The following is a 22,442-nucleotide window of genomic DNA, read 5'->3' on the forward strand; positions in this document are numbered from 1 at the left end:
CCCGCCCTCCGCGGCCCCTCCGCCTCAGGGGCGGCGGGAAGAGGCGCCGTGCCCGTGGGGCTGAGGGGGCGGTCGGGCGAGGACCGAGCGCCTTTCTGCCAGTACTGGCTGCCGCTTGAGCGTTGGTCGCAGCGCTGAGCCACGAGCACAACTGGTTCAGTAGCCTTTGTTCTCAGAGCGCTGCCTGTTCTCAGCCACGACAGCCCCTCAGCCATGACATCCGCCCCGCCTTGACACTCCCTGAGCCGTGACTCTCCCTTAGCCATATCAGCACCTCAGGTACAGGTCTGCCTCGGTCATTACTCCCCCTCTGCCACGACTCTCCCTCACCCGTTTGACCCCCTCAGCCATGCTACCCCCTCAGGCACAACACTACCTTAGCCGTAGCAGCCCCTCAGCCGCAACACACCCTCAGCCATGAGTCCTCATCAATTAGGGCTGTAGTTCAAGACATCATATCTGTTTGTCCCAAAAATACCGTGTTTAATGTTGGGAACTTTCCCTGGCAGCTTGCCCGCTGTATGAGGCCACGATAGCACCATACCACCTCACTCCATCACCCTAGAATACCTTCGGGAACGGAATTTTCCCAGCTCGATGAGAAATAGACCCACACACTCTTCAGGATAAATTCTGTTTTCCCAGGGAAATTAATTTTTAAACATCCCTGCTGATAAACGAGGGGTATTCGAAGCCCTGTCTGTTTGTTGTGTGTTTGCATGCAAGCTCCTGATTCATGGCTGGGCCAGAGAGCTGCTGCAAGATCATCATAAATAATCCATGGGCTGGGTGAAGTCTGAGGATCCATGTTTGCTTCCTGATTTAAAGTGCCAAGGTCACCTGGAAGGCAGCAACACTTCCCTGTGCGACTTCCCTGAGTGCTTCCTCTGGATTCAGAGGCCACCTTAGTCAGGAAACCTGTACATTATGTTAGATACACTGTCCCTGTCTCAGCTGTGCAATGTATGTGATATTTTGTCATTATTATAAAATTTACCCATTTCTCCAACACTCTTCAAGAACCTCAGTGGAGAAGCATGTTTCAAAACGCTGAAGTTGGGCCATTCTGAGGTTTCACGCAGAAAGTGCTTTAAACTACTGAAAACAATGATCTTTTCTCATCAGAAGCAGGGAGAGGCGTTAAGCTGTAGGAATATTCCTCACCTGCACATATATCTCAGCTGCAGCTGAGCCTTCTCCAGATTCTTGCCTTGCCTGCAGCAAAGGACAATCCCAACTTCCCACCTCTCTGAGACATTCTTACTGCCTCTTTTCAGTTTTTAAATCACCAGCCACACCTCAGGGCTGCCTTCCCACTCTCTTCTTTCTTTTTGAATGAAGTTTCTTATCAGGGCTGTGTTAATCAAAGGCAAAGCCGGGAGGGAGAGGGAGGTAAAGGAATGATGATCAAATAGAATGGTGCTGGGATGTTACTTAATTAAGTAAATCTCAAGATTACGCAAGCTGCTCTTCCAGTTTTCTTAGGGATGGAGATGCCTTTATGAATCACCACCAATTTTCATTGTCAGCCACCACATGTGATGTCAGAGAGCAGGAGCAGCAGCTTCCCTACAACACAGTTAGCAGATGAGTGTTCCCAGTTCTTTTCCCATGACTCCCATGCCAGGGGAAAACTTTGGGGATTTTGCAGAGCAGGGCTAGGCCAAGAGCTGAGCTCTCCTTTGGCCCAGTTGTGTTCTGATCACCCAACCTCACTCCCACTGGAAAAAATGTTTGTTTTTTTTTTTCCTCTGCTCCTTGCTGTGCAATCAACATGAAATTACTTTAAATCATTAAAACACCCTTAAACTGGATGAGATCCTATGATGATGGAAGGAACTTCTATGACATGGAAATACCTTCATTTCAAATGGCTAGAAACTTTGCAACACTTCCCAATGCAACTTGTGCTAAATCTTAATTGATTTGTAAAGAACATGTTATGGGAAGGGACTGGTGGATCGAGTTGATACCAAGTGATTGAGTTACTGGGAACTGAATCACAAATAATGGTTATACTTTTGGAGGCCCTGGATGTTCTGCATACCTGTTGTCTCCTGCCATGGAAAATACATAATACATAAAACAATGTCTGGAAAGCCCTCTTGCTTGCCATCCAAATGGTGTGTTCCCCCTAAGCCAGGTGTTTGTAGATGTCCCTGACGTGGCTCTTCTGCTGGTCTCCACCATGTCTCATCCAAAGATCTGATGTCTCTGGGTACTGCAAAGGCCTAATGTTTTAACATCAAACTCTGCTTCCTATAGAGGCTTGTCATTAAGACCACCTGAGAGGGGAAAATACTGTATTTGGTTAGAGCAAAATACGTGGCTGGGGTTGCTGCACTAAAAATGGAGGAAGTACAGAAAAATATGTCACTCCTAGAAGTGAGAATAAGGCCTCTTTTTTTTCTTCATAAGCAGCACACAAAATGTCTTTAAATTCAGAGTCACGTAGTGTTTCTCTGTGGACACAGACCAGCACAGCTCAGTGCAGTGCAGCACCACCAGAGAATCCAGTCCCTGCTCTTGATTTAAATAGAAAACTGTTTTTATGAAGCAATAGAATGCTTGTGAAACTGAATACAATTTAGTTCAATATCCTTTATCCTGTATATATTTAAAATATATATAGAGAGATATGTATTGCAACTGATGTTTGCTTGTGTTCTGTGTAATTATCCCTTACACCACCAATCTACTCATTCCATAACTTTTCCTTCCTGCACTTTGGAAGGGTTTTCGATAATTATTTCCAGTTGCAGAAGGACTTGTTTAGAACACGTTTTGTCAATGCCTTTGCTCTCAGAGTCCAGAGCAGTGACATTTTAATGGTGTTTGGGCTGGGTTGGGATTAATGGTCCATGTTGGACTCTTCCCTGTACATTCTGGCACATCATTTGCCATCTGGCTGCCTGATAAGAGCTACTCTGAGCAGGGCAGTTCATCTCCTTTCCTTCTTCGTGGCAAAGCTGTGATAGTCTTGGATAAATTCTTTACACAGGAACAAAAAATGTGGGACATTTATAAGCACTATGAAGGAGTATTAAAAGACACAGGTTTAATAGCCATGGCCTTACATTTTAATGACAGGTTCTTTATCAAATCTCTGTTCATCTTTCTTGAACAATGTAAACAACTTCCTCCTTCATTTCAGGAGACATCATTCTTCCACCACAGTCACATTCCTTGATTTGTGTTGGACAGAAAAGCCAGAGACTGTCTGCCACATCAAGGCTATAAATTATGTCTTGTCTCACTTCCATTAAGCAAACAGAAGTCTTCTTAATTAATTCCATTAGATGAAATCCATAGGAAACATTCAGAGGATTCTGACAGAGCCACTAGTTAAGGTCGTTATAAAAAAAACCCTTCTTCTGACTACCTGTCCTTGAAGGATCAATCTTTCCATCTTAAAGACCCAGCTTTTGGGATAAAGCCTTATGTGAACTCCCAGCTGCAAATATATCTTGCACAGAGAAAACAGTTACAATTTTAGAAAAATTACAGATTTTATAACTCTTTCAAGACAATTCTCCCCAGGCAACTGTCAGCAGATCCATTCTGGGCATGGAAATACTACCTTTATTTATATTACAAGTTATTTTTCCTTGTCCTGGGACAGTATTTAACCCAGATGTAATACTAGTTCAAAAGTATGGGTGTGTTCACAAAGCAGTACCTGTCCCGTCATCATTCTTGGAGCAAACAAATCCAAAGTTGATATTGAGATCTGATTCCAGACGTTTGTGGGGGCACATTTGTGAATGCCCCGTCCCTGGCAGTGTCCAAGGCCAGGCTGGACAGGGCTTGGAGCAACCTGGGTTAGTGAAAGGTGTCCCTGCCCATGGCAGGGGGTGGGACAAGATGAGGTTCAAGGTCCCTTCCAACCCAATTTCTGGGATTCTGTGATTTTTCTGAATGGAATAAAGTCTGATCCTTTTGATTTTGCATGCATGCTCAAGAGCTTCCGATCAGGAATAAGCCTTTAAAAAAATTCTCTAGTTTGTGGCTTTCCTACAGAACTTGAAATTTTGTTATTGGTTCCATAGGAGTGGGAGCCTAGTTAAAATTAAAAGCTTTCCAGCTATATTAATTTATGGTTGCTGGGCAGTGATATTTGCAAATATATTCTAGTTGCACATTACAAAAATGCTGACTCGTCTGATGCACCTGTATGTCTTTCTTGCTTCCATAAGGACAATAGTTTCTTTGGCTGAAACATCCTGTTCAGAGGTTTACAATAAAACACTTTGCACTTGAATTGTTTGCCTTGCTGACCCCTCAGCTTTCTGCCAGCTTCTGACTGTGCACGCAAGTAAGAGCTTTGTACTGTTTGTCCTTGGGGCTGCATTCACTGAGTGTTTGCTGGCTGTACTGGAGCCTGGTAGCTCCCAGTTTGCTTTTTCTTCTTTTTAGTTTTCTCCCTCTGAAGCCTCATCATCAGTTTCACTCATGGTCCTAGTGAAAAACCAGAATGTTAATTAAGAACGGTAACAGTGGGAAACGTCTGCAAGACAAATGAACAGAGCCCTGACTGCCTCCATCCCAAAGAAGAGCTGTGCTGGGTCATGCCAGAGAGGGAAAGGGAGACGTGGAAATCCCAGCCTCTTGTGATGAAGCATCAGGGATTGCTCGTAGGCCACCACAGCTGGAAGAGGCTGCTCCTTGCCAACAGAGTGTTCTTCAGCCTCCTGCCTCCCTGCTGTGGTCATTAAGGGATGGCTTTAATTAGGAACAGCAGAACACAGCGTCAGCAGCAGGCTGAGGGCACCAACAGCCTGGGGGACAAGCCTGCTGCCACACATTCCGTGGCTGTGGGGGATACACTGCCTGTCCTCCCTGCTGAGAGACAGGTGAGCTTTTAAAATAACATCAAGGGTGACCATGTAGGGATTCAGCTGCTCTGCTGGGAAAGTAAAAGAGAATGAAGCATCCTGTTCTATCATCAGCTCAGAAAGTGTTCCAGAAAATGACTGAAAATTTATGCTGAGAGGTCCATAGCTCCTGTGGCGGCGCTTTTTTTTCAAACAAAACTTATTTTTGCTTTTACAGAAGAGCCCATCATCCTTCAATTTTGCTTCTTTAATTAGTACTAACATCATAAGCTATGAGGACAAAATTATTTAAGAATTGGACTGTGCATTTCTGCACAAACAGAAGAATAGATTTGATGTCACTTTAACTCTGCTTATGTGTTCAAGCCATAGTAATGTTATGAGTAATTTAATTTTAAAAAGAGAAGAAAAATGTAGAAGAAGAAGAAGAACCTTTATGTTCCATGAAAGGAAAACTGTTCTCACTGTATATCCCTGCTAGCATGAAGGCAGGAGGTTAGTGAAAACCCTGCCTTGAGGGTTGGTTTTCTGATGAGCACAGGAGCAAGCCAAAGATGAACTGTGCTGTTTCTTGATCAAGAGCAATGAATTAATCTTCAATCTCATAATTTATTCCAAAGATCACAGACATTTATTGTAACTGTGTGCTCACTGCGTATTATGCTGCAACTTGACAGTGTCTGAAAAAATAACCTTCTGATACACGGATCCTCTTTGATTTCACCAATGTCAGGAGGACATTCAGCACTGAGCAGGGGGATAATCTTTAAAATTTGGGACAGTTGTCTTTTATTGGTGTGATTTGTTTCCAGAAGCACTGGTGAGTGCCACACCCAGCCTGTTGTAGGTTGTAGGTTTTGATAGGGTTGAAGAAAGCTTCCATAGAAATGAGATCTTTCAGCTGAAGGTAGAGTTTGTGTTGAAATTATTTCTTTCACATAACTCACAATGTATTGCATTTCTGTAACTCTATCTGTTTGAAGACCTCACAGCTATATGTAAATTAGTTCTGCAGCATAGAAACGCACAGGAGAAGATCACTATTTCATATTTATGTTTCACTTGTCAGTGGTGTTTGTTTCCACAGCTGAGTGGACTGCATGGAGAGAGCTGTCTGACCTGGCTGACACCACCGAAGTGCAAGGACTGGCACTGCTGACAGAAATGAAGTTTTCCAGCTCTTGCATCCAGAGACAATACGGTGAAAGGAAGATCAGGGTAGTCTGCACTCATTAGAATTTTTGGGGGACTTCTGCAAGTGCAGCATATGGTGTGTGTGTGATGCGTGGGATGATCCACGATAGCTGGGAGGGAGTAAAGAGAGGGAGCTGCAGCAGAAAGCAGATAATGGGGATGCTGTTTAAGGGCAGGTCACAGAATTAGCTGTGATTTTTAGCTGAACTGCGTCAACCCCAGTGCTCCCTCACGAGATCTGTGTGGGGGCTGGATCTTCAGTGCCTGCTTCTCCCCCTCGGTGCAGGCAGGTAACTTGCTGTGCCTGCTCTCCTTGGAGCCTGGAGGAGGCATGGGCTCACCAGAAGGGATATGGGGGACAGGGGCAGTGTAAGGAATGTGAGAAGAACTTTATTTTACTCCCTATTGCAGCAGGATTTGATTTAATGGTTGGGTAAAAGGAGAGCAGGGCAGCTGAGGCTGCTCTGTGTGCATGCTTTGAAAACAGAGCATGTCACTGCTTCCAGCTCCTGTTTCATATTCTGCTGGGAGCTTCTGGTTGCAATGCTAATTCGAGCAAATCTCTGATCATTTAAGTGGGAGAGGATCATGTATAATAGCTGTAGTATGACCTGTTTATACTAAGGAAATCATCATCATTAAAATAAAAGGACACGAGTAATTGCAAGTTTCTCCTTAACAAGAAAATTCAATTTAAATAAAAGTAAAGAGGAACAAAGTGGTCTTATTTTAGAGCTAGTCAGTGCATATTTTTATATCATCAGGAATCAGTAATTGCACAGAAGCAACCTCAAGTTGGAACACCTTGAAATGCAGTCGCAGAACATCTTTATAAAGAAAATGCAGTGCACTTTGAAGGTATGCACATGAGTGCAAACAGGATGAGCACTGGAAGGGTTATGGAAGGTAGAGCAGCACAGGGGGAAAGTGTAAGGGAACACATTTGCAGTGGGAAATACTTTTCCTGCAGCATCAGTGTCTCTTCTAGAATCTGAATTACTGCCCAGCCATGAGAGAGGACAAAAAGGCTGGAGAGATTTAAAATTTCAGCATGGTGGCTGCCAGTGGGGATGGACTAGATGCAACAGGAGTATTTGACACACATGCAATGTCATCTGCTCTCCTGAGGACTGCAAATTCCACCATAAGGTCATGAATCTCACTTTCTGGCTGCATCCTTTTAGCACAGAGAGGGAGAACCACGACAGGCTGCCTCATGTTACACTGGAGTATTAATAGTGGTGTTAGCTGCCCAAACACTGTGGGGAAATGCCCAGCTTATTTCTTTAAATATACATATGTATCTGTGCATTTCATTGTGCCCTTCTTACATGTTGTACATACCAGGATAGTCAGGAGAGGAAGTTAAATAATAAACTCTGTTTTTATTACAATGAAATACTCTACACTGACCCTCACATGAAGGGTTATTTTACTGTCACACATAAAATGAAGAGTGTGTAACATGCAGATATGTTTGTGGTGCCAAGACAATTGCTGGTGTGTGACAGCCTCGTGTGTTTTGCTCCAGCTTCAGAGCTCTGCAGCCATCCATCCCTACCAGTCAGCAGCAAGTTCCTACTCCTGTCACAGTTACAGGCATCTTTACCTTTGAACGTGGTTGGAACAAGAACTGGCCCAGTGTGGAGCTCTGGGAAATAATTGACTGCAGGAGTACTTCATTCATCACTGAGTTGATTTGAACCAAATTACTCAGGTAATTGCAGCATATTTTTACAGTTTTACAATCTTAATTACCATGCACATCTCCATATTAGGAATGATACGTATTTAGGGAAAAGAGAAAAAGGCATCAATGGTTTTCTACCAACTGTGTTCAGACAATACACACAGACCCAAAAAGTCACACAGCCACTCCAAAAGATAGAGTATGTATTCAGCTTTTGTCAACTCTGGTAGGCACTAGAGCAAACAAAATAGATGTTCATTTTATATTAATCCACTTTGTATTGCTGAGGCCCAAAGTTCTAAAAAGAAACAGAATGTTGTCTTGCTTTTCCTCAAAACTGATAATCTCTTTTCCTCTCTTGAAGATGAAGAGAGAAAATTCAAGGACTGAAGAATTCATCTCTTAAATTTTTGCCTCTTGTTCATTTATGCTTTTCTTCTCAATGTCCTGCAGTAACTTCTATTGCTGACTTTTATGCCACTTGGCAAACCCCAAGGTGATAAATTACCAACTCTTCAGTAGAGAGAACAATCTCCAGTGTCTTTACCTTGTGATGCCTTTGTGGGATGCCTTATCTTTCCTTTTGCATATACATGAAGGGTATCTGAATGTGTTTGATGGGAAAGGGGAAATGGCAGCACCATTTATGAACTCTGGTATTCTGTGACACTCCAGTTTCAAATCAGTAAGTGAAACCTGAATCCCTCTTGGTTTGGTGGTCACTTCCTTTTTAGGAGTGAATGAAGATAATGCCCTGGTGTTATTTGGAATTCTACTGTAGTTACTTTTCTTTAAGTTTTCCCCACTATAATCTCTCATCCCATCACCAAGATGAATGTTTGTAGTCTCACACCAGCTTAGAGAGATTTATAGGCCTCATTTTGCAGCTTAAGAAGCTGAGGCTCAAAAAGGCCACATCATTGATTTGAGGTAACAAGGGAACAATGGAGCAAAACTGTGGATTAAATTTGGATCATCCAAGTCCTGCATGAACACTTTCACCCTAAAGCTGTTCTGTTGTGAAGGAAAGAACAATATGACTCATGCATGTAACATGTCTTTATGACCATTTAGAAGAGGACCACCTTATCAGTATGGTTAACCATATGATCTACTATATGACCTTAGGGAGGAAATATCCAGAAAGATTACTATCATTTAGATAAGATTAAAAACTTGAGCTTTTAAAAGCCATCAATAGAGGCTGATGGGCAAAATATCTGGCTGGCTGCAGGTATTGCTATGCAGGTATCTTCCTATATTTCCTAGCTACTTCTTTGAAAAATTAAATGTTGGGACTGGGAAACTGTGTACTTGGGGAAAGAATGGGTAATGGCATGGCCATGGTGAAAAGTTTGGTGAAGCAAATGAAAGAAGGAAGCATCCTCAAGCTTTCCAGGATTTTGAACTTCAGAATTAAAAAGCCAAGCCAAACCAGAGAAGAAAAAAAATCCAAAACCTGCGGTAACTGTGGAAGGTTGATGGGACAAACACTTCAACACACACCTCAATTAGACACAGATTTACAGGATTCTGCAAATTAGGGTAAAAAGGGAGCAAAGTGGATGTATTCTGTAGTCACCTGTAATTCTGTTCATAACAGAGGAGAGAATTTTTTAGGAGGATCTAGTTCTGTTTCTATGAAAATAGAAATATGACAGACATTACATGTTAGCACTGTTTCTGTAGTTCTGCAAATCCAGCTGAACAAACAAGGGGCTGAGAAGAGCAACCCCCTGCAGCCCCCCTGTGCTTTTTACCACCCCTCACACCACTGCAGTTATGTGCTGGGACATACTCCAATGCACAATGAAACCACCTAACCCAGGAATCAGCTTTCTGAGGAGTTTGTTTTCAACCTGAATCATTCAGCAGGGTGATTTTGCATGGGAATGGGCAGGGGCTGGTGATTCTTGACAGAGATGAATCCTCTCACTGGGGGCATTAGGAGAGACCACAGGAAGTGGCTCATGGGCTTGCCTGAGACAGCATTTTCTGTTCTCAGTTGCCTGTGAGATGCACCTAAGGGCCCTGTGTAAATAGGTCTGGGGTTGCTAAATATGTATCCCAGATATTTGGATTTACTTTACCTTTGAGTAGTAAGTACCTAAAAATCTGTGAACAGACTACTGTGAATGTAACCACCAGATAAAACATTGTCAGGAATATTGGGAAACAAAACAGCCAGGCACAACAATATCCACTTCAAGTACATGCTGAGGAGGAGTTTACTCTTTCAAGGTCCAGCATTTTTGGTATCAAATAGAATTTGTGTCTTGAAGAGACACCCAGCATTCCTGCTCTGGTTTCCTGGGTATTTTCAAGGTGTGGAAAGGGACAATTTTGTGAGCACTTGCAGAGATTTCTGGAGACTGACTTTCCAGCAGAATGGTACAGCTGCACCATGCAGCCCTTTTAATCTCTTCTGAAGATGCCTGCAGTTAGGCAGAGTGCAGTCTGCATTTTGGCAATTTTTTATAGATCAACGTACTTCTCATTTTGTTAATCACTCAAAATACAGCAATAATTATTGTTAAACCTGTCGCCTACAAGTGACCCAATCTACTGCCAATACATCACTCATGACAGCAAATAAGGTATTTGGGGGCCAAGGAGCCCTCATTTAAAGATATGAGAGGAGACAGCTTGTATGATTTTTAAAATTTAGGCTCAGATTCCTTTCTGGCTCAGTACGTTTGCTGCATATTGATTTTCCTGGAGTTATATAAGGCCAGCCCTTTGTGACCAAAAGCAGCACAGCTGTTTCCAGGACCACAAGTCATGTGTGTGACTTCTCTTTTTAACTTCCCACTGGCTTTTCAAAAATACACTTTCAATCAGTTTTGCTTTTCAACACCAAAGAGAAAAGAGCAGTATGTTTTCCTGAGAACTGGAGATTTGGACAAAACGTTAAGTCTTCATATGCTAAGAAAATTGTGCTGAGAAGTTGTGCTAAACTCTGGTATTGACATGATGTTATAGAATATGGGAGATGTATATCTGACTATATACATTTAAAGTTCATGTTGAAGGTACTAGAATTGTGTTATTTAAGCAAGAGTGAAACAAATTAATGTTAGCAGCAGTGGGGAAAATTGAGAAATGCAGGCCGCACTCTCACTTTTTGGGGAATTGTGTTCATTTATAGTGAATTAGATATTAAAGCCTATGAAAGTGGGTAAGCCAAAAAAAAATAATAAACACAGGTAGAGAGTGCAACTGAAATTCTCATTGAAGTACCTTGTGTAATCCCAGCTGGATCAGCAAAACAACCACTGATGACTAAACCCAGCTTTTCCTCAGTTCTCTGTGATGTTCCAGAACAACCTGGTCTCTGTGTACTTGCTTTTGAACCTTGTTTTGTTTTGCTCTGACTTCTGTGCCAGGGATCTAGCCTGGGCTGGCTGTGCCTCCAAAGGGAACTCTGTGCTCTCCTGAAGTAACATCCTCTCATTCCTCTCCTGGGTCTCTGCCATGATCCCAAGGAGGAGTGGCTGGGTACGTGTGTATTGTCCTGTTGGTGATCTCAGCATCCCCCAGCTGAGCCAGACCTCTGCATGACACACAGAGAATCCCTGCAAATTGCCCCAGGTCACCTGGCAGTCCCTGCCTCGCCTGGGGAATTTCAGCAGTTAGTTTTAGGGGTTGAAGTCCGACCTATTTACTGTCAGGCTTATCAAGTCAGGAATTTATGGCACCTCTCCTCAATCCAACTCACTCTCACGGGTTTAAAGAAGCCACTGCAGTGCTTCGGGTGGCTCCCCACAGGTGGTTTCAGCACCAGGTACTGGGCTTGTCTCAGGAGCAACACTGGGAATCGGGTAACGTGTATAAAGCACTCTGAAGAGTAAGAGGAGCCCAGTTTAGGAAAAATTCCATCATGGAAAGGCTGATCAAGCATTGGAACAAGATGTCCAGGGAAGTGGTGGAGTCACTGTCCCTGGGAGAGTTCAGAACACATCTGAATGTGGCACTTGGGGACATGGGCTACTCCACAGCCTTGTGCTGGGGGAACAATGATCTTAAAAGGGTTTTCCCTTTTAAAAGGGTGAGCCTAAGTTCTGGGTCTGTGTGGAGTGGAGGCTTTACAGCAGTTTAGATTGGATTTGCTGAAGTCACATCACTGATTAGGTGATATACACATTTCATATCCTATTACATTTGTTTGATAAATTTATAAACTCCCTATATTTGCACTCATCTCCTCTAAGGCCTTCGGTCTGTTTTACGAGCTGAGAAGCAACAAGCAACCTACTGGCTGCTGTGTGCAAGATCAAATATAAAAATACAGTGAGAGTTAATGAACAAGACCTCCAAATTCCAGAGTTTTATGCACCTCACGCACTTGCATAAATTTCAACAAAAGAGTTATTTTTAGTAAAAATAATGGCAGAGGCATGACAGTGCAAGAAAGACTGAGACATGACTTGACAGTTTCTGTATATATTACAAACCTCTCTGCCTTGTGTCAAAGCTTTTCACTTTTGTGTTTGAAATCTGGCAAAAAACCCAAAAATCTGATGCGAGGTTTTTAAGATGGATTTTTCCAATGCAAAAATCAGTGGACCAGCTTCATACCACCAGCACAGTTTAGGTAAATTCATGCATTTAAGAAGACAGACACTAACTTTTGAGTTGATTTGTACCAGTGCACCCAGAAATACACACAAGAACACAAATATAATTTCCAGGACACTGTGAGCTGTACAGAGACACAGATTTGTGCATAGGTGGGAGGTATATCCAAGTTCCCTCCCTTGGGGAGGGAGTAGCCACAAGCACATGTTGGGGCAGGATCAAGCCCTGGCTCTGCCTTTTATAAAGCAGTGCTGCTGCTTAGCAACTATTTTCTGCCTGGATGAAAGCAGGAACCTTGTAAATCATAAACAAATATGTAGGTCCAGGGAGAGGCCAAGTTAAATAAAGTATTCTTTATCCTAACTCTATCTGCTCCTCTTTTTTCATGGTAAAAATTTCCATGAAAAGTAAGAGGGAGTGTAGGATGCAGAGCTCTAAAGGAGGGATTTAAAAAGAAATAAATAGGAAATAGTATGCTGCACAGGAAGAGTTTAGCCACTATAGGAAACAAATAAGATCTGCAGAGGAGATAAAAATAATTTAATTCAGTCTTTTAGAGCCAAAATTTAAGTTGATTTAAAATTTTCCTTTCTTTCCTCCATGGGTGAAATTACAAATACACGTTATTTCTTCCGTAAAACTTAATGTGGAATGGAGAGGCCAGAATCCCAAATTGGCTTGGGTTGGAAGGAATCTTAAAGGTCACCTCACCCACCTCCCCTGCCATGGGCAGGGACACCTCCCACTAGCCCAGGTGGCTCCAAGCCCTGTCCAGCCTGGCCTTGGACACTTCCAGGGATCCAGGGCAGCCACAGCTTCTTTGAGCAACCTGTGCCAGGGCCTGCCCACCCTCACAGCAGAGAATAGGGAATGGATTGTTTTGCTGTACAATTCCTGTAACAGGAGTGAAAAGATAAGTTGCCTTTTATTTCCCTTTCTGTGCCTCAGGGATGATTTCCCTTATGGTTTGATCACAGGTAACCTACACATGATGAGCCCAGTGATGTGAGGTGCCCAGACATCCTAATTCCCAAAGGAGGAGCTCAGCAGAGCTGGCCTTGCACAGATCCAGTCAGCTGGAAGATGAGATCAGGTAACTGGATCCTCAGATCTTCCTGATGCTCTCTGACTCTGCCCATTCCCCAGCAGGTTTGTGTGTCTGATTACCTCTGCACAGTCTTGTTCATGCAAAGTAAACACAAAAGGGTTGGCTCCTCCAGCTGCAGCAGGAACAGGAAAAGGGGAACAGCAAAGGTGCCTGGCAAATGGACAAGAACAAAATGAGAAATTTTGCAGAGAAGCTTTTGGAAATTGCTGGATCTTTAGGAGCTGGGTGATGATTTTCCTGTAAAACAGCAGGGAACGGAAAACATTTGGAATTCTTAATATAATGACGGAGCTTTTTAACTTCCGCTGAGAACAGAGTGACACATTCATATGCTTAAGGCATCTTTGCTGTAGCATTTCCAACTTCACAACTGTCCTGCTCTGGCCCTGAGGCCTGCTCTTGTACAAACCCATTTTGACAGTCACTAATGTTTGGAGGGCTTTGAGCAAGGAAATGATCTGTAAGCTGGAGGCATGTCTGCAGAAAGCAGTCTGTGGACATGATGACATCAGAAGCAGTAAGTGATACAAAAACACTTCTATATTTGCTGTTTATCTTCCTGTTGTGAACTAATGATATCAAGTGTTGTAAAAACCTTGATGAATTTGTGCTGTTATTTTTAAGTTAAGGTGGTTTTGTCACTAAATATCAAGTGGGCTTTGATTAGAGGCAGTTCAGTGCTATTAGTTCTGTTTAGGAGACATGGAACACTGCCAGACTTCACAATGATGCTCCTGACACCACTGCCCCTAAAAGACAAATAAAACTTCTAAAAAGTAGCTTTTAAAATAATTCTGGTTCAAACAGAAACATCTGTTTTCTGGGAAGCATCTCTTCAGGGAGAAATCACACTTGTGTGAAAGGGAGGGAGGGTGTCTGGATTGCTGACGGTGACAGCAGCTTTCAGTTTCATACGGTTTCCTGCCATGAGATTGATGCTGTCCTCGAGTCTGAAAATGGCTAGCAAAAGACTTCTGGCTGACTGGAGGAGACTGTCACACAAATACCTATGGGAAGATGCTGTAGTCACTCAGCAGTAAATCCCTCTCTAAGACAACTGATCCTTGGCATGTACAAACAGAGCAAACCCAAGAGTAACTATGCTCAGAGTGAAAAATGGAAATTGCTTTGGCTGCATTTTCATCAGTGTTTATCAAAGAAAATTATTCCCTGGTGAAAGACAACATCAACTACAGGGTGTTCAGGATATCACCACCAAAGCTGAATATTTATGAAAATTTAATGGGGCTGGTAGATGATAACTGGTGTATTTCAAGGCTGACTACCATGGAATACACAGGGAAGTCATGTGATGGGAAATGAAGTGTACAACCCCAGTCCATGTGAGCTGTTGGAAGCCAGATGGCAAAATTTAATGTCAGCCTTCTTGTGTGTTATAATCTAGTTGCAGTTAGTAGCTCTGTGTACATCAAGTCACTTAGCAATTAGCTTGTTCTGCTTGAGCTTGGGATCAAGAATGTAGCTCAGCTATAACTGGTGAGCAGGAAAAGGTCTCATAGGTTCAAAAGCAACATGAGAATAAACTCACACACCTCGTCTGTGGAAAACAACACAGAATCCCCAAATCATTTAGGTTGGAAAAGGCCTCCAGTCTGTGACTGATCCCCCACCATGTCACCCCGCCCAGAGCACTGAGTGCCACATCTAGACATTTCTTGTACCCTTCCATGCTCATAAACTCTTGTGTAAATACTTCCTGCAAACAAATGCAAAATTAAAATATTCTCCTAAGCCCTAAAAGCATCAGAGTGGCAAGACCTTGACCTTCAGCATGGTGACAGACTGAGGGGAGCCACCCTTGACTGCCAAACTCCAACTGAGCTTCTCTGCCTCGTATATAAGGGGCATTGTACAGCCTGGAAGCTAAACTTCATGGAAGCTGCTTAACCTGGATCATCTCACCCTTCCCACTGAGGGCTTTGATGTTTAAATGCTCACCTACATGCTGCTTGTCAGTGGGTCAATAGGCCACAGCCCAGCCACCCCAAGCTCAGACTGTGAAACCTAAATTTTACACTGGGGTGGGAGGAAGAGCAAGATCTTCCTCACATCTCAGGATCAACATCCTTCATTTAAACTTTACAAAGCACTACTAAACCTTGCCCCATCTTTCCATGGAGGAGACGACTATCAATCTGATCCCATGAGTGCTGACTTCTCAGAGATGTGAAGTAACTTGCCCAGCTGAGCTGAATCCCTGGTTCAATCATTAGGTAACATCCTCAACATGAGGAACTGTTGGATTTAAATATTAACACTTCACTATATGAAACCTGTCTCCAGCTGAAAAATAGGTTGTTTAATGAGGGAATGAATACAAGGAATCCCTTTGAAATGCAAAACTTCTTTTGGTTGTAGCAGAGGAAATATTAAAAGTGCTTCTGATGAATAAAACTGAGATTTTCCCTGCTCAAAACTGGATGCACAGTGGTTGATGGGCTCAATACCACACAGACAAAATGTATTGTAAAATAATAATCCATCAGATTCCTACACAGAAAGATACTCTGGCCCCTTACTACAATTTTGTTTGTCCCTGTACAAATGTCACCTTATTTCTTTGCAGTCCATTCATACCAGAAGACAAGCTGGTTTATGCTAGTGAATAAGTTTGGTTTGATTTGACAGTGACATCTTTCCTCAAGTGACTGAGGAGGTATTTATGTAACATTTCAAAGTTGAAAAATATATTTTAATTTGGCAGTAGTATTTGACATACAGCAAGGTGCTAAAATAGGGCCTGGAAAATGTCAGCTCTTACGAGCAATGCTTTATGGAAAGGGATTATTCACTTGCTTGCTTCATTCCAATATTTACAGTTTGAAATGTCACCACTGTGAGGTTTAACTACCTCTCTCATAATTTAGATAATTTTCCTTTTCTTCAGAATTTGCTCTTATTTCATAGTGATAACAAATAGTGGCACTTCTATAAATAGACATTATCTCTTTCCCTCCACATATAATTTACATTGAGAAAAATATATGGAGAACTTGAAAATAGGGGAATGTGGTTTCAGATGTTTCATGTTGACTCTTCCTTTCTCCCTCTTTATCCTTTCAGAATTCATTTGGGGTCTTTGGCCACCTGGCAGGCTGTCTAAAGAGCCATGGCAGAAGTTCTGACAGCAGGGTAGGGGTGGCCACCCTTCTCCTGGGAAGGGGGAGAAGACACAGCACATCTGGGGAGCACCAGTGCAGCCCTTGGCTACTCTGCACACCACATCCATGGACACAAACATCACTGCCAGCATAGGCAAGGGCGGAGTTCAGAGCCCTTTGCCCTTGCTTCAGGTTTGCCTGAGGCTGGGCTGATGAGGGGTGGGCAGCAGCAAATCTTCCCCCGTCACTGCTGCTCTCCACAACCTGCTGGCAATGTCACAGAATCCTAGAACGGTTTGGGTGGGAAGGGACTGTGAAGCCCATCCAGTCCCACCCCTGCCATTGGCAGGGACACCTTCCACCATCCCAGGTTGCTCCAAGCCCCGTCCAGCCTGACCTGGGACACTGCCAGGGATCCAGGGGCAGCCACAGCTTCTCTGGGCACCCTGTGCCAGGACCTCCCCAAACTCAGAGGGAAGAATTCTTTCTTAATATCCAATCTAAATCTACCTCATTCAGTTTAAAGTCATTATTCCTCATTCTATCACTACCTGGAAAATGCTGATAAAAGTTCACATATAAAAAAACCCTGTAAAGGTTTTTCTGGTAGAGACCTTGAGTCATAATTTTGGTACTCACTTTCTCACCTAGAGCAAGTGGTAAATGCACTGTTTCAGTGGGTGGCAAACAGACCAGAAAGCAATTACATTCCCCAGGGTGAAAAAATCTCACATTAACCAGGCTCAGGCTGGTGGCTGGGGATTCAGTGGGTGACTGATTCTGGCTCCAGTGGGCTGTAGACTGTAAATATAGAACGTTGCATGACCTTAACTTTGCTTTTTAAAAGAGGCTGCTGATATTGAGACTTCCATAAACACATAAATTTACTGTTCAATATGGTGGATGCCCTGTGGCAAACACTTATTAGAGAAGTAGAAAGTAATTAAGGTTACTTAATGCTGGGAAACTGAACATTTCTTGGGTTATTTTGTCATTCCTAATGTATTAATCAAATCCATCTCAGCTATGTTTCCTTACTCACTGTCTTTACCAACAATGCCTCATTTGCCCTTTCTTCTAAAATTAATATTTATATTCCATGCTTAATGTATTTTTTGTTTTAATGAGGAACCTCGATGTTGCAATGAACATGGGAAATTTTTTTCCCTCTTTGTAGTTCCCAGTTATGGAAACTGTCCCACCAAAAGCAAGCTGGACTTTAACACCCAATACACTTTTTCACTTGCAAAACCAGATCAATTAAACAGACAAAGCATTTAACCTGGTTGGAGGCCAGTAGTGGAGTTCATTTTCAGTAGTGGAGGTTACTCATCTTTAAGCTCAATTACAGGGTGCCCAGAGAAGCTGTGGCTGCCCCTGGATCTCTGGCAGTGTCCAAGGCTGGGCTAGTGGAAGGTGTCCCTGCCCATGGCAGGGGGTGGAATGACATCACCTTCCAACACAAACCACTCTATGACTATTATTTTCCAAAAATCCAGATTCTGCGTGGGTTTACAGCTCTTTTTTAAGAATAAAAGAATACAAAGCTTTTAGAAATGTTACTTCAGCATTTCATCAGTGATGACTGGTCACATCCGAAGGCCAGGTCTGTTCCAGGGTTGTTGTAGATACACAGGAATGATCCTACTAGAGATGAATGCTGGCAAGTTTTAGATAAGGAGGGAAGCAGTGGGAGCCCCTTCACTTCACACCCACCAGGTGGTAACAACTTCAGCCTGGTCCCTGCTGTGTGCAAGCCTCCAGAAAGGGTTTCAGAGCTCATTGCAGGAACCCCAAAATGCCCAGTCACACACAGACTAATTCAGATTTTTCAGCTGCTATCCTTCCCTCTGGAAGATCCAAGGGAGCCAAAACACATCAGAAGCTTCAGAAAGACTATGCAGAGCACAGGAAGACCTCTGAACCTTGACTGAGGTGGGCAGGCTTGTTCAGGAAACTCTTTAGGCCTGCATGAAGTACACTGCAAAATATGAAAGTTGTAGCATAAGGGTTCCAAAAGTCCAGGTGACAGTGCTGCTGCAGTACCCCACAGATGCTGAAATGTGTTCTCTCCAAGCACAATCCAGGGCAACTCACAATCCCTAAGCTCAGAGTACTGCAGGCTGTGACTGCAAAGAAATCAAGGGCAGGAAACCCAGATGAGATCATAAATGGAAGTATGAAAGGAAAATGATGAAAATGCTGAGCTGAATATATGTCTTTATGTTCATAAACACAGTGCCTCTGTCTTGTGAAACATCTCTATTTTGTGTCTTGGTTTTAACCTGAGGCTGTAACAGCTACTCTGGTTTTGCATCATTCATCAGATTTCACCTGAAAGCAGTTTTATCACTTTATCTCTGCTGACTTCACTGGAAATATGGCTTTATCTCTCTCCTTCTCTCTAATGAGAGATTCCTGAATTGTCATTCTCTCTTTAAACAGTGAAAGGAATACCTTATTCTCTCTGTTCATATAAGCAGAATCTCACTCTTCTAGGGGCAGATTCAGTTTGCACTAAGTCAACACAATGTTTTAAATTTATTTCTATGGGAACTGATCAGCTTTCATAGCCCAAACTAAGTTGGGTATCTCCTCACAGTATATACACTGTAAATTTTTGGGAGAGGTCATGCATTTAGGCAGTTTGAAAGGTGAACCTAAACCAAACCAGATTTAGTAGCTGGAGTAAGAGCTTCCTGCTCAAATTGCTTTAAAATTATTTCACCTGAGAATGGCCCAGCTCCAAATGATATCCAGGACATTTCAAAAACGTTAATGATACACAGTCAGATCTCATATGACAGCATGAGAAAGGGGGGGAAAAAGAGAAGACAAAAAAGTTGTAAATATTTTCAAGACTATAGCTGTTGAAGATGTAAGAAACATTAGCTATTAGCAGAGTCAGTTAGGAGCATTCTCTTTAGTGAGCCAGTGATATTTTCTGGATGTGCTTCTCTGAAGAAATTCTGCCTCTGTGTCTCTCCAGGAAATATTGCATAGCTTATGAATCTACAAGGCAGCAGTAATTAATTGGAGACACTTAAAACCAAGAAATCCCTGGTGTGTGATAAGGGTTATTCAATTTTTTTTAAAAAAATCTTGGTAGGCTTTACATCCCTCTTGGGTGATGACAATTATTCATGACACTACATTTATGAAACTGAGAGCTTATATGAATATGTGAAAGTGCCACTTACCTCCTGAGACCAAACTCGTAAGTATAAATTGAAAAATAAACTACTATGGTGTGTAAAGAATGAGTGATTAAGCATTACTGACTGTGCAAAAGTATCTTCTGATCACTGACTACCATGAAAAGAATTACTTAAGTCACTATAGCTCCACTGAACCCAGTGAAATATAAAGATGTAAGGGTTCTGCTTATGTCTTGGGGCATCATTTCTGGAATATTTTCCTTTTGCATGACTCATTTTCAAATCCATTTTTATAATGACAGTGATGAAAAGATAACTAACTCAGAGATGAAAAGATTTCTGAAGCAAGAAGGATGTTACATGGTATACATAATTTACTTCCCATGGTCATAGGAGTGAGGTATCTAATTAATAATGGCATTTTATGTTGATAAAACAGATCTGTGACAGGCTGAAGGGGTCAGATTCCAGAACAGACAAACCCCATGAAAGTATATTGGGTTACAAAAGTTTTAGTTGAGTCCAGGCTATCTTATATTGATGAAGCAACATAAACTTGCTAGGTCTTTCCATCAGAGAAAAAGGATTCTGCCTTATTATGGCAACAGTTCTTTTCATTCTCTGAATGCGTTGAGGAGGTTACATTACAAGACAGCAAACTCTGGGTAAACCTGAGCATATTTTATACACAAGGACTATTAAGTGGCCTCCTGAGGAGGTCAAGTGACTCCTCCTGAAGGTGAAGGGAACTAAAGGTGCTTTATGTCTGCTTCTGACAAAGGTCTCTGCACTCTCCTGTGACAGAGCAGGCTGTGTGGGGTAATTGAATTAAGAGAGCCTGTGATCAGCTGTGCTTCTGTTTTCAAGCTCCAAAACGTGTAAGTACAATATTTCTCTTGTCTCTCACCACATGCACACCAACAGGGCTGGGAGACCTCGTGACTGTTGTGACAGCACAGTTTGAGAGAGGCATTTGTATTTAGAAAGACATGCTAAGTCCTTATCCTCTGAACTTCCTCAAGAGATTGTTTAGGAATAATGAACCAGAGCAAAACCAATTGAGAAAGATATTTAACAGAAAAACATTGTCCAGTAGGATATAATGAACTGGACAAAGGAGTTTGAACTTTAACTTGAACATTTAGCTTAAAGATATTTACCTAGTGACAAGGTTTTGTAATGTTTCCACTCCAAGGATAGTTAATCTGTAATGTAAATACTATCCATGTATTTGGGAAATAGCAGACCTAATTGAGAAGTGTGTATCCAGTAGTGAGTACAGTGGACTAGGCCTCCTATATTTACTCTGCTTTATCCAGAAGTAATTGTCAAGTAATTTTTTTCTGAAGTAACTTTTTTTTTCTTCTATAAAGGTCCATAATTTTTTGCTGGTTTGGAAATTCTTGTACTGTATCATGAAGATTTTTGTAATTTTGACTTGTAAAACAGTAGAATCACAGCAGCAATAGTGCTGCAAACTGAAGTTGCCGTGGGCAGACACGTGCAGAACACAATGATATAATTCTATGTAGTGTTCAGTGGCAAAGGATCAGTGGTTTGAAGGATTACATTTTATTATTTTCATCTATGAACTTATCAGTGCACAGTCAGGTCTGGAATGGGCTAAAAACTGTACAGTTTGGGCTGGCAGATTGACAGCATGATTTCTGTTCTGTTCCAGACAGACAAGGAGTTCTTCTCCCAAAAGGTTCAATAAAAGGACAAGGGTTGAAGAATGAAGACTGGGCTCTTCCTGTCTCCCCACAGCCCCTCAATCTGCTTCTCACACCAAGGCTGTGGCTGACAGGCAGCTCTCAGTGAGTCCTGAGGAAGTCCTGCCCAGTTTTAGCAAGGCTGCCTCACTTACAGAATTACAAGATGGTTTGGGTTGGAAGAGACCTGAAAGCCAATCTAGGCCCATCCCCTGCCATGGGCAGGGACATTTCCAGTGTCCCAGGTTGCTCCAAGCCCTGTCCAACCTGGCCTTGGACACTTGCAGGGATCCAGGGGCAGCCACAGCTTCTCTGGGCACCCTGTGCCAGGGCCTCCCCACCCTCCCAGGGAAGAATTCCTTCCCAATATCCCATCTAGCCCTGCCCTCTGGCAGTGGGAAGCCATTCCCTGTGTCCTGTCCCTCCATCCCTTGTCCTGAGTCTCTCTCCAGCTCTCTTGGAGCCCCTTTACGCTCTCAAAGGACCTGTAAGTTTTCCCTGGAGACTTCTGTTCTTCAGGTGAACTCCCCCAGTTCTCCCAGCCTGGCTCCAGAGCAGAGGAGCTCCAGCCCTGGGATCAACTTTGTTGATCCTTTGGACTGATTCCAACAGGTCCACATCCTTCTTGTGTTGGGATTAAATTTCAGAGGTTACAGCAATGACAACGTGAGTGGTACCTCAGCTGGTGCCTGTGAAAAAATACAAGTGCAGTGGAGACTGTATTTTGAAGAGGAAAGAGTCTGTTGTAGGAGGTTATTTAAGAAAACAAAGCATAAATTATAACACCTACTTGCATGGTAAGGGAGAAATGTATTCAATCATGCTATCATGGGTAAACAAAGCAAGGAGGTGAAAATAGTAGGAGTGTCTGGCTGACTAATGAGACCAGCTAGCCTGTTCAGGAGCAAGAAGAGAGGTTTCAGAGCTGTTTATTTTCCCTTGCAATACCCAACATGCAGAGAGTGCAAATAATAATAATGGGAAATACAAACTGTGCTGCAAGATCTGTTCTTCATTTTTGTTCTGCTTCATGTTTCCCGGGGAG

At 42.7% G+C, this 22,442-nt stretch overlaps 1 long non-coding RNA gene across 1 annotated transcript; it reads left to right on the forward strand.

The window, feature by feature from the left end:
• Positions 1-91: 91 nt before the first annotated feature.
• LOC134555794 (uncharacterized) lies at positions 92-20,561 on the forward strand. The gene is made up of 5 exons (XR_010081489.1): positions 92-279; positions 5,923-6,053; positions 7,561-7,746; positions 13,275-13,390; positions 20,467-20,561. It is a non-coding gene; the product is annotated as an uncharacterized LOC134555794 (long non-coding RNA).
• Positions 20,562-22,442: the final 1,881 nt, after the last annotated feature.

The sequence above is a fragment of the Prinia subflava genome, chromosome 10 (assembly GCF_021018805.1).
Source record: "Prinia subflava isolate CZ2003 ecotype Zambia chromosome 10, Cam_Psub_1.2, whole genome shotgun sequence".
Classification (NCBI taxonomy): domain Eukaryota; kingdom Metazoa; phylum Chordata; class Aves; order Passeriformes; family Cisticolidae; genus Prinia; species Prinia subflava.